Genomic DNA, 10,979 nt, shown 5'->3' with positions numbered 1-10,979 from the left:
GACCCCGATCACTGACAATTTTGTCTGGCAGACCATGTAAGCAGAAGACATGTTTTATAAGCAACGCCGCCAAGGCTCCTGCAGACAGTACCCGAGGGAGAGGTACTAGGTGCACCATTTTGGAGAAATGGTCAGTGACTACCCAGATGACGGTGCAGCCACGAGACTTGGGTTAGCCCACCACGAAGTCCATTCCAACCATTTCCCAGGGCCTGTCTGCCACCGGCAGAAGGTAAAGTAACCAAGCTGGCCATTGTCGAGGAGACCGGTTCCTGGCGCAGGAGACACACGCCCGAATATAGTCTCCGATGTCACGGGCCATATGCAGCCATCAGTACATCCTCGCCAGGACCTCAGATGTCCTCTTGGCCCCAAAATGCCACCCACCCTGGACGAATGAGCCCAAGAGAAAATCTCCGGTCGCAAATTAAATGGAACAAAAGTCTTGCCCGGGGGAAGAGTCCTGAGGAGATCATTTGCATATTCCCAGTGCCTTCTGGGATAAGTGAAGACTCTCCACGAGCTCAAAGATCACTGGATTTTGGCCATTGCAGCTGAAAAGAGGAAATCGGTAAACCGCGTGCTCATTTTACATCGTTTTGAAATCTCAATATGGAAGAGGCCAGGAGCCATTTGGTGAGCTGTATTTCTTGCTACATGTTCACAGACTTACCAGTGGAAAAGCCAAACTTCACATGCCACAAATGCAAGCTTGTGTCTCTGTTGGAGGAAAAGTTGCAAAATTTCGAAGAGAGGTTAGCTACATGGAAGATCATTAAGGAAGGTGAAGAGTTCTTAGACAGAGCAGAATTATCTCTTCATGTTACAGAAAGAGAAGGAATTCGAAGTGCACCTGAAGAAACAGAGCAATGGAAGCATGTGACCCAGAGAAGCAGGAGGATTGAGAGGCAGTCAGCGCCCATACTGCTAAGGAACCAGTACCAGGCTCTAACGCAGGAGAACGATGAAGAAATACATCAGGATAAGACTTTGCCCACAAACAGCAACCTTGTACGCCTTCAGAATCCTCCTGGATGGAGAAAGAAAAATGTTGTGAAGAAAAGGAGAATGGTGCTCATGGGGGATTCCCTGTTGAGAGGAACAGAGGCTGCTATCTGCAGACCGGATATAATGTCAAGAGAAATGTGCTGTCTTCCAGGTGCAAAAATTAAAGATGTGTCTGACAGGATATCACGACTCTTCAGACCTACACATGACTACCCATTCCTGCTAATACATGTGGGGACAAATGACACAGCAAGAAGCAACCTGGAAACCATCTGCAGTGACTTTGAAAACTTAGGCAAGAAAGTGAAATAACTGGGAGCGCAGGTGGTCTTCTCTTCCATTCTCCCAGTGGATGGCCAAGGAACAAGGAGGTGGAATAAGAGTCTGCAGGTGAACAACTGGCTACGTCGATGGTGCCATCAGCAAGGATTTGGATGTCTGGATCACGGAGTGAATTACCCTTACAATGGACTACTTGCCTGACATGGGGTGCACCTTACGAAGACGGGAAAACTTGTATTTGGAAGTCGCTTTACTACACTCATCAGGAGTGCTTTAAACTAGAACAATGTGGGAAGGGAAACAAAAGGCCAGAAAAAGCCATACACCTGGCAAATGCTATTGAGAACTCTGGTATTAGAAGTGGGAGGAAAGAACAAAGACAAAAAAATCTAAATAATAAAAATATTGGAGAAAGAGAAACCAATCACAAGCTAAAATGTTTCTATACTAATGCACAAAGCATGGGCAAGAAACAAGGAGAACTGGAACTACTAACACAGGAAAAGAAATATGATGTCATTGGAATCACTGAAACTTGGTGGGACGATACACATAATTGGAATACAAGGCTAGAAGGATACAACTTATTTGCAAGAAACAGACTTGATAAAGGAGGAGGAGGTGTCGCATTGTATGTTAGAAACGCGTACATCTGCACAGAGATTGAAGCTTCAGAGACCGGGAGTTCTGTGGAAACTGTTTGGGTAAGAATACAAGGACAGAACAATGGAAGGGACACCATTGTAGGTATTTACTACAGGCCGCCTGTGCAAGCTGAAGATATGGATGAACTCTTTATGCATCAAATGGCCAAGTTCTCCAAAAAATATGACATAGTTGTCATGGGAGATTTCAACTATCCAGACATTTGTTGGGAATCTCTCTCAGGCAAAACTAACAGGTCAAGGAAATTCTTATCCTCTCTTGCTGACAACTTTATCTTCCAAAAGGTAGGGGAGAAAACAAGGGGATCTGCTACCTTGGATCTAATCCTTATAAACAGGGAGGAAATGGTTGAGGGGGTAAAAGTGGCTGGGACCCTAGGAGGAAGCGACCATGCTATTTTAGAATTTTGGATAACTAGAGGAGGAAGACCTGTGAAGACTCAGACGTCAAGGTTAGATTTCAGAAAGGCAGATTTTAAGGGATTCAGAAAGAGAATTGGAGGGATCCAATGGCTGGATATCCTTAAAGACAAAAATGTCCAGGAAGGATGGGAAATCTTGAAAAATGAAATTCTCAAAGCACAATTGTTAACAATTCCGAAAAGAGGGAAGAATAGGAAGCATTTAAAGAAACCAGGACGGATGAACACAGAGCTTAAGCACATGCTAAAAAGGAAGAAAGAAATGTTTCTAAAATGGAAAGAGGGAGGCATATCTAAAGAAGAATATAATGCTGTCTGCAGAACCTGCAGGGCACAAATCAGATTACTAAAGCTGACAATGAATTGAGGCTTGCAAGAGACATCAAAAGCAATAATAAAGGATTTTGGGGATATGTCAAAAGTAAAAGAAAAGTCAAAGATGCTATAGGATTTTTACAGGATGAAAATGATGAAATGGTAAGACAGGATGTTGAGAAGGCCGAACTTTTAAATTCCTATTTTGCATCTGTTTTCTCTCAGAAAGGAAATGTAACATCGACTGTTCTTCAGTGTCATATTAAGGGAATAGAAGAATCCAGGATATCTATAAACAGAAAGATAGTGAGGAAACACTTAGCTAAATTAAATGAATTCAAGTCTCCAGGTCCAGATGAATTACACCCCAGAGTACTGAAGGAGATAGCAGAAGAAATGTTTGAACCCCTCTCCATAATCTTTGAAAATTCTTGGAGAACAGGAGAAGTCCCAGAAGACTGGAGAAGAGCAAATGTTGTTCCTATCTTCAAAAAGGGGAAGAAGGTGGACCCAGGCAATTATAGGCCGGTGAGTCTGACTTCTATACCAGGAAAGATCTTTGAACAAATTATTAAACAACATGTATGTAAGTACCTGGATAAGAATGAAGTGATTAAACAGAGTCAGCATGGGTTTGTAACTAATAAGTCATGTCAGACTAACTTAATTTCCTTCTATGACGGAATCACTGATTGGGTGGATCAGGGAAATGCTGTAGATATAGTATATCTTGACTTCAGCAAAGCATTTGACAAAGTATCTCACACAATCCTTATTGAAAAAATGACTAGGTGTAACAACCCTGCTGGCGTTACTGCATGGCCTCCCATCCCCTGCACATCAATTTACTCACTGCTCCGGGTCATGCTGTGAATTCTGTCTGTTGCCAGTCCTGTTCTCTGTGCCTCTGCTCTCCTGTATGTTTCCTGGCTATGTGTGTATAGGGAGGCGGCGCCAGAACTCTTTGGTTCTTATGCAGTCAGGGTGCACCTGTCTAATCTGTCCCTGACCAATCACCTAGAGCCCTTGACTATTTAGTTCCACCACACCCACTGAAACATTGCCTGTGCAATGTCTAATCTCAGTTAGTATCTTGCTGCTGAGGAAGCCAGGTCCTGTCCTGTGTATTTCCTCCTTCTCTGGAGGAATACTTCTTGTCTTGCTTTGTATCTTGTCTGCCTGCCAGGAGGCTGAATATCCTGGCCCTTGAGTCTTGGTCCCAGTACCTTGTCTGTACTCTGTCCTACCTTAGTCTCCCTTTCTCCCTGTCTGTGGCTTCCTTCCCTGCTGTGTCTTTCCTTGTGTCCTCCCTGTCTGTACATCTGCACCCTTGCAGCTCTGTCTGTGCATCTGCACCCTTGCAGCTCTGTCTGTGCATCTGCATCCTTGCAGCTCTGTCTGTGCATCTGCACCCTTGCAGCTCTGTCTGTGCATCTGCACCCTTGCAGCTCTGTCTGTGCATCTGCTCTCTTGCAGCTCTGCGTGCTCTGCTCTCTTGCAGCTCTGCCTGCCCGGCTCCCTAGCCGCTCTGCCTGCATGGTTCCCTTGCCGCTCTGCCTGCCCGGCTCCCTTGCAGCCCAGCCACACTCCTGCGGCTCCACCTACTCCGCACTCCTGTGGCTCAGTTCCTACCTGTTCCTTTCCGAGCCGTGCCCTCCTGTCGGGTGTCTCCGAGCCGAGCCTGCTTGCCCTGTGTCTCCGAGCCGTGCCTGCTTGCCCTGTGTCTCCAAGCCGTGCCTGCTTGCCCTGTGTCTCCAAGCCGTGCCTGCTTTCCCTGTGTCACCAAGCCGTGCATGCCTGCCAGTGTACCAAGCCATGCCTGCTTGCCCAGTGTCTCAGCCTGCCTGTTAGTCACACCTGTCCAAGCGACTTGTCCCCGAGTGGTATCAGCAGCCACAGACACCACCATGGAGAGGCACCCGACAGCTATCTGCCGCACAAGCCTGACCTCACCATCAGAGGCTCCAGTGAAGACCGAGGTAGCTGTCATAGTCACGCCCCATCCAGGGTAGTCTGGTTTGTGGCGCAGTGGGAAAACAACCCTCCGGCTTGTGCCATTCAGCCAAGGCGCGAGCTTGACAGTTTGCACAGGCCATGGTCCCCGCTGAGTCCCATGTCTTTCCACTCGCAGAGCATGATGAACTCTCTCCCTGCCAGTATGAGCCACCAGAATAATTTGTTCCACCTTGCGTGGTTCCAATTGTTGAGACGTCTGAACCACTCATTGTCTCCAGGGCTATGCATGTGCAAATTCTGGCCTTAGACAAGCACAACCCAGATGACCCGCCTAGGTTCAATGGGAACCCTACTGAGTGCCAAGGGTTCCTAAAAAAGTGCCTGTGCTACATCCTGCAGAATGCAGCTTGTTTCCCCTCTGACTGGGTCAAGGTGGGATACATCATGTCCTACCTAGCTGGTGATGCCTTGATGTGCATCTGTCCCCTTTGGGAAGCAGGGGACCCTGTCGTCATGAGCCTGGGGGCCTTCCTGGTGGCCTTCCGTAAAGTGTTCGACATGCCTCGTCCAGCTGCTCCTGAAAAGTCTTCCCCTCCAAGCTTCCAGAGACAGACCAGACAAGAGGAACCTGTGGGTGAAACGTCTCAACCACCTATGACCGTCCAGCCATCACCTGTTCCACAGTCTGCCGATGCGGCCTCCCGTGCAAGATCCAAGAGGTCTAAAAAGAAGAAGCGGGCAAAGTTGCAGCCGGAATCTGGCCTCTGCCCTGTGAAGCCTGTACTCCAGAACCCTGGGTCAGTAGGAGAGGCTGCCCCTGGTGAGAGTCCTCCCTCTCCATTAAAGCCTATGACTGTTTCGTTGCCTTCTGGGATCTTTGGGGTGTTCGAACCACCAGCCATACAGAGTCGGTGTGTGATCTCCATTCTTCAGCTCCATAACCCGGCGTGGGCATCGTCTAAAGGTGGCTGAGCCCTTTTTGAGAACAGTCTAGTCCTGCAAGGACAACTACAGCTCCCGGTCGGAGCTTTGTATACAAAGAAGTTCGTTTTCCATTGGCTGTCTGGTATGCCCGTGGGTCATTCTGAACCAGAGATCCTGGTGCCCATTTATGTTTGGAGACCCAGCAAGGTACCGCACCTGAGACAACCAAGTGACAAAAGGTGTCTGGTTCCCTTGCATCAGATTCAGTCAGCCAAGTCGTCTTTATCCAGTCTGCTGGTCATCGAGTCTAGGGGTGATGACGCCTCTGAAGAGGGCGAAGCGGAGGTCTCCTCGTCACACATCTCCAGCAATGATGCCAGTGATCAGCTCCCTAGAGCATCCCTGCCTCCTGATTGTCTTCCCCTGGATAAAGGGCTGAAGATGGATCCTGAGTGGATGCCCTCGGCTCCTCTATGGCTAGTGGGTGAAAGTCCCAAGATGGATCTGTTGGTGTGCAGATCTGCTCATCTATGCATCTTGATCTTATGTTAATAAAAACATTGGCTATTGGATCTCGTTTATATATTTTTGTTTTGTTTATTTTTGTTTATCTATTTTCATTTTTATTTTTATTATTATTATTTTTTCTTAGGTCCATGGCCACATTGTTTTTATATTTACATCTGTCCTATATCTTATGATATATTAGGATTATTAGCTTTGAAAAATCATTTCAAGCTTATATGTCTTCCTACGGAGCATTGGACATATATACATCTTCTACTCCATGTTGTGGTCGGTTCCTTCTATCTTACAATAGTGCACGTGCGCAATAAATATGTCTGTATCCTTTGCATTGTTTGCTTTTTGCTGGTACCAGCGCATGCGCTTTTTTGGGTGGTTTTGACGGTGCGCATTGCGCATGCGCATGAGGCGTATTATTGATGGATGCTTTATGCGCACGTGTGGCCTTTTGCCATAACAATGGGCATACATCTCCGGCCCATTTATCATTGACGGCAACTTCTGCGCACGCATGGCCTTTGCTATGGCAACTGGCATACTCTTCCGGCTCATGTATATGTTTAAACTAAGGACTGATTGACAGCTGTTTTTGCGCACGCGTGGTTTTTGCCATAACAACAGGCTTATACTTCTGGCTCACGTGTATGTTTAATTATGTACTGATTGCCTCAATGCAGCCAGCCCGTGGCTTTCCTGAATCTGGATCATATTTACACACCGGTATGTTTTTTTGCTTATAATGGATATGTATATTTAAATCTGATGGACTGACCATTGAATGACTGACCATTGAATTACTTCCCCTGACAAAGCTGCTGTTAGCAGTGATACGCGTCGGGCCTGTTCCCCAGCCCCTTCTTTCTATTGAGCACTTGTATTTACAGGGCTCTATTTATCAGCCTTTTTGAGCTGGCCATATGGTGATCATAATCCACATCCCATTGTTTTCCATGCCTTTGTAACCGTTTTCGTTGCACTACCCTGACCAATTACCATGTTGTATCATTCAGGCTATGTGCCCACGGTGCATGTTAAAACGCACACCAAAAACCGGACTCCTTCCCAGAAATCGTGCATTTTTTTCCGCGCGATTTCACCGTGATTTTACCGCGATTATGATCGCGATTTTGCCGCGATTTTCTTGTGCGATATTCAAGCACTTTCCAAGCGATTTGAAGCATCGCTTGGAAAGTGATTGACAGGTTGGTCACACTCGTCAAACATAGTGTTTGACAAGTGTGACCAGGTTTTTACTATTGAGGCTGCCTATGCGGCATCAATAGTAAAAGATAGAATGTTAAAATGCTAAAAAAAATAAAAAAATCGGTGTATATTTACCTTCCGGCGTCCCGCGCTGCATTCCCGGGCCACAGCGTTCCAAGTAATGCCTTGCAAGACCTGTGATGACGTAGTCTCGCGTTGCTATAGCGATCTCGTGAGACCGCTAGAGTAACGCGAGACTATGTCATCACTGGACCGTGCCGCAAGGCATTACTGGGAACGCTTAGGCCGGGAATGCAGCGCGGGACGCCGGAAGGTAAATATACCCCGACTTTTTATTTTTTATTCTTTTTTTTACAGGGGTATGGTACCCAGGGCCTGGAGGACAGTCTCCTCTCCTCCACACCGTGGGTACCAACCGCACATGAGACGCTTAACTTCCCGCATGGTGGGCATAGCCACAAGCGGGAAGTAAGCGATTCTCATGCATTCCTATGGGTGCGGAATCGCGGCAATTCTTTGCGATTCCGCACAAAAGAATGAGCATGCTGCGATTTTTTCCGCGATGCGATTCCGCCGCGGAAAAAAGCGCAGCATTAGCACAGCATGTGCGGAATGCCATAGGAATGCATGGGGGGCGTTCTGTACACGATTTTTAAACGTTTTCGCGCCGAAAATCGCGGCAAAAACGCTTAAAAATCGCTACGTGGGCACACAGCCTCACTTTCTTGGTTTGGGTCATTAGATTCCTCAGATTTCTGCTGTGTTTGGCTCAGGGTGATTGATGAGGGAATTTGAGCCTAGCTACTCGTATTGTTATTTGATTGTTATAATCTAACCATTAGATATGGATCAATTTATTATTGTTTTTTTGTTGTATACCACAGTGTATTAGCTTTCCCATTGTGAAAATAGCATAATTATTATGCACTATAGATCTATATCAGTGTATATTTATTTCATATACATGTGCTACTATCTATCCTTCTAGGGACCAGCTAATTTTTGATTGCTAGTGTGTATTTCCACTGTATAGCCTTATGGCTTTTTGGGGGTGTCAACTATTGTTTCTGTGTTATGTATTTTAAATGTTTTTATGATTATTGTTCAAGGTGTAATAAAGGTTTCTTGTATTTTATTATTATGTGGATGTGCATGCCATCATTAGTCTAGTCTTTTCTCTTCTTTTGGCATGTTATATAGGCCTCATCCACTGCCCAAAAAATGTCTTGTTACCAACGCCATAGTTGGGTAGGTCTGACTTTGAAATTGTTTGGAGCATCTACAGTAGTATATTTTATATAAGCCTCATCCACACATAAATAAAATTCTTTGGTTACTAATGTTCTACAGTAGGGGAGATCTCCCTTAGAAACATCTAATACTGTGCTCCTACCACACTATGTGAGCAACATGACTGGAAAAAAGTGGGGTTGTGGTGGAAGGGGATTAGGCTTGGTGTTAAAGGTGTATGTGGGGTAGATGGTAATTGTAACAACCCTGATGGCATTACTGCATGGCCTCCCATCCCCCATACACCAACTTACTCACTGCTCCAGGCCATACTGTGAGTTCTGTCTGCGGCTGGCTCCACACTGTGTGCCTCTTGCTTCCTGCCTGCTCTCTGCATGCTCCCTGGCTGTGTGCATAGGGGGCGGCGCCAGAACTCTCTGGTTCTTATGGAATCAGGGTGCACCTGTCTAAAGTGTACCTGGCCAATTGCCAAGAGGCCTCTAGTATTTAGGGCAGCTCCACTCATTGGAACCTGCCTGTGCAATGTTTTAACTCAGTTAGTGTCTTGCTGCTGAGTTCCCAGGTCTTGTTCTGTGTTTCACCTTCTCCGGAGGCTTTATTCCTAGCTTTGCCTTGTACCTGTCTTTCCCGCCCTCCAGGAGGCAGACCTCCTGGTCCCTGTGTTATTGCTCCCGGCCTTGTCTTGAACCTATTCTCTCTTCCCACTAGGAGACAGTATATCCTGGCCCATGTGTACTTGGTCCTGTACCTTGTCTCGCACTGTTACCTTACCTGAACTCTGTCCTACCTCTGTCTGTCAGTCTCTTTGCCTGTGGCTCCTTTCCCTGTTGTCTTTCTTTGTGTCCTCTCTGTCTGTTTGTGCTCCACACTGTTGCAGCTCTGCTTGTACTCCACACTCTTGCGGCTCTGCCTGTGCTCCGTACTCCTGCGTCTCTGCCTGTGCTCCGCACTCTTGCGGCTCTGCTTATGCGCTGCATTCTTGCGTATCTGCTTATGCTTTGCACTCTTGCGGCTCTGCCTGTGCTCCATATTCTTGCAGCTCTGCCTGTGCTCCACACTCTTGCGGCTCTGCCTGCTCTGTACTCTTGCGACTCTGCCTGTGCTTCGTACTCTTGCGGTTCTGCTTTGTTCTGCTTCTGCTGCTGCAGAACCTCTTGCTGCTCTACAGCTCTTCTCAGCGGCCTTGCGGTTCACCTATAAGTGTGAACAGGTCCAAGCCTCTTCCTTCATACTCCACTCCTTCCTGTCTGTATACTTACCTGCACCTCTTGTGTGAACAGGTCCAAACCTGTTCCTTCATACTTCATTTCTTCCTGCCAGTACCAGTGCCTGCACCTGCTGTGTGAACAGGACCCTACCTATTCCATACACCACTCCTTCCTGACTGTGAACCTGTGCCTTTCCAGTTGGTTCCTCTCCCTGTGTCTCAGCTGTGCCCGCCTGCCAGTGTCTCAGCCGTGCCCGCCTGCCAGTGTCTCAGCCATGACCACCTGCCAGTGTCTCAGTTGTGCCCGCCTGCCTGTGACTCAGCCATGCCCAGCTGCCTATGCCTCAGCCATGCCCACCTGCCTGTGTCTCAGCTGTGCCTGCCTGCCTGTTTCTTAGCCATGCCCGCCACGCTCCCATGCCTATCTGCTACTCATACCTGTCGCCCGTACCGTCTCCCCAAGTGGGATTAGCAGCCACAGCCAGACACCACTCTAGTGTCACCTGGCAGCTGCCTGCCACACAAGCCTGACCACACCATCAGAGGCCCCAGTGAAAACCAAGGCAGCTGTCTTAGTCCTGCCCCTTCTAGGGTAGTCTGGTTTGTGGCACAGTGGGGCCACAACCCTCTGGCTCACAGCCACAAGACAGGGCATGAGCGTGACAGTAAGGTTTGTGAAAGCACTAGCGAATAAATGTTGCGTCTCATACAAAGACAACTGACAACTTCTTTTCTGGATGGACTACTCCACTACTTTTCTTTGGCAGATGCACAGTGGTAAGCTTTGTTGATGCTGCCATTCCACATGGTAGATACAGACGGTTTCCAAAAGCTGATGGCCATCGCAGTCCCCCAGTAACAGTTGTCCCGCCATTACTTCTCTAAGAATCTAAGAAAGCTGTGCCTTCACTACACCAGCATATTGCAGATAATATCACCCATTCATTGACTTATTATGTCTGCTAAGGGTCATTTCACAACAGACACTTGGACAAGTAAGCATGGCCAAAGGCATTACATCTCGCTGACTGGGCACTGGGTGACTCTGGTGGCTGTGGGGACAGGCAAGGAAGGTGCTGCTCTACAAGTCTTGGAATCCCAAAGGCTTGCAGGACAAACCTCTATATTTCACACTTCCTCCACTGCTTCTGCCTCTTCTTCCTACCCCTTTTAGCACCTCCATCTGTGCCCTCAATTTCT

This window comes from Dendrobates tinctorius, unplaced genomic scaffold (assembly GCF_039654945.1).
Source record: "Dendrobates tinctorius isolate UK_male_01 unplaced genomic scaffold, ASM3965494v1 ptg000108l, whole genome shotgun sequence".
In the NCBI taxonomy this organism is placed as follows: Eukaryota; Metazoa; Chordata; class Amphibia; order Anura; family Dendrobatidae; genus Dendrobates; species Dendrobates tinctorius.
The sequence above is the reverse complement of the archived record's forward strand: the minus strand, read 5'-3'. Positions refer to the sequence as shown.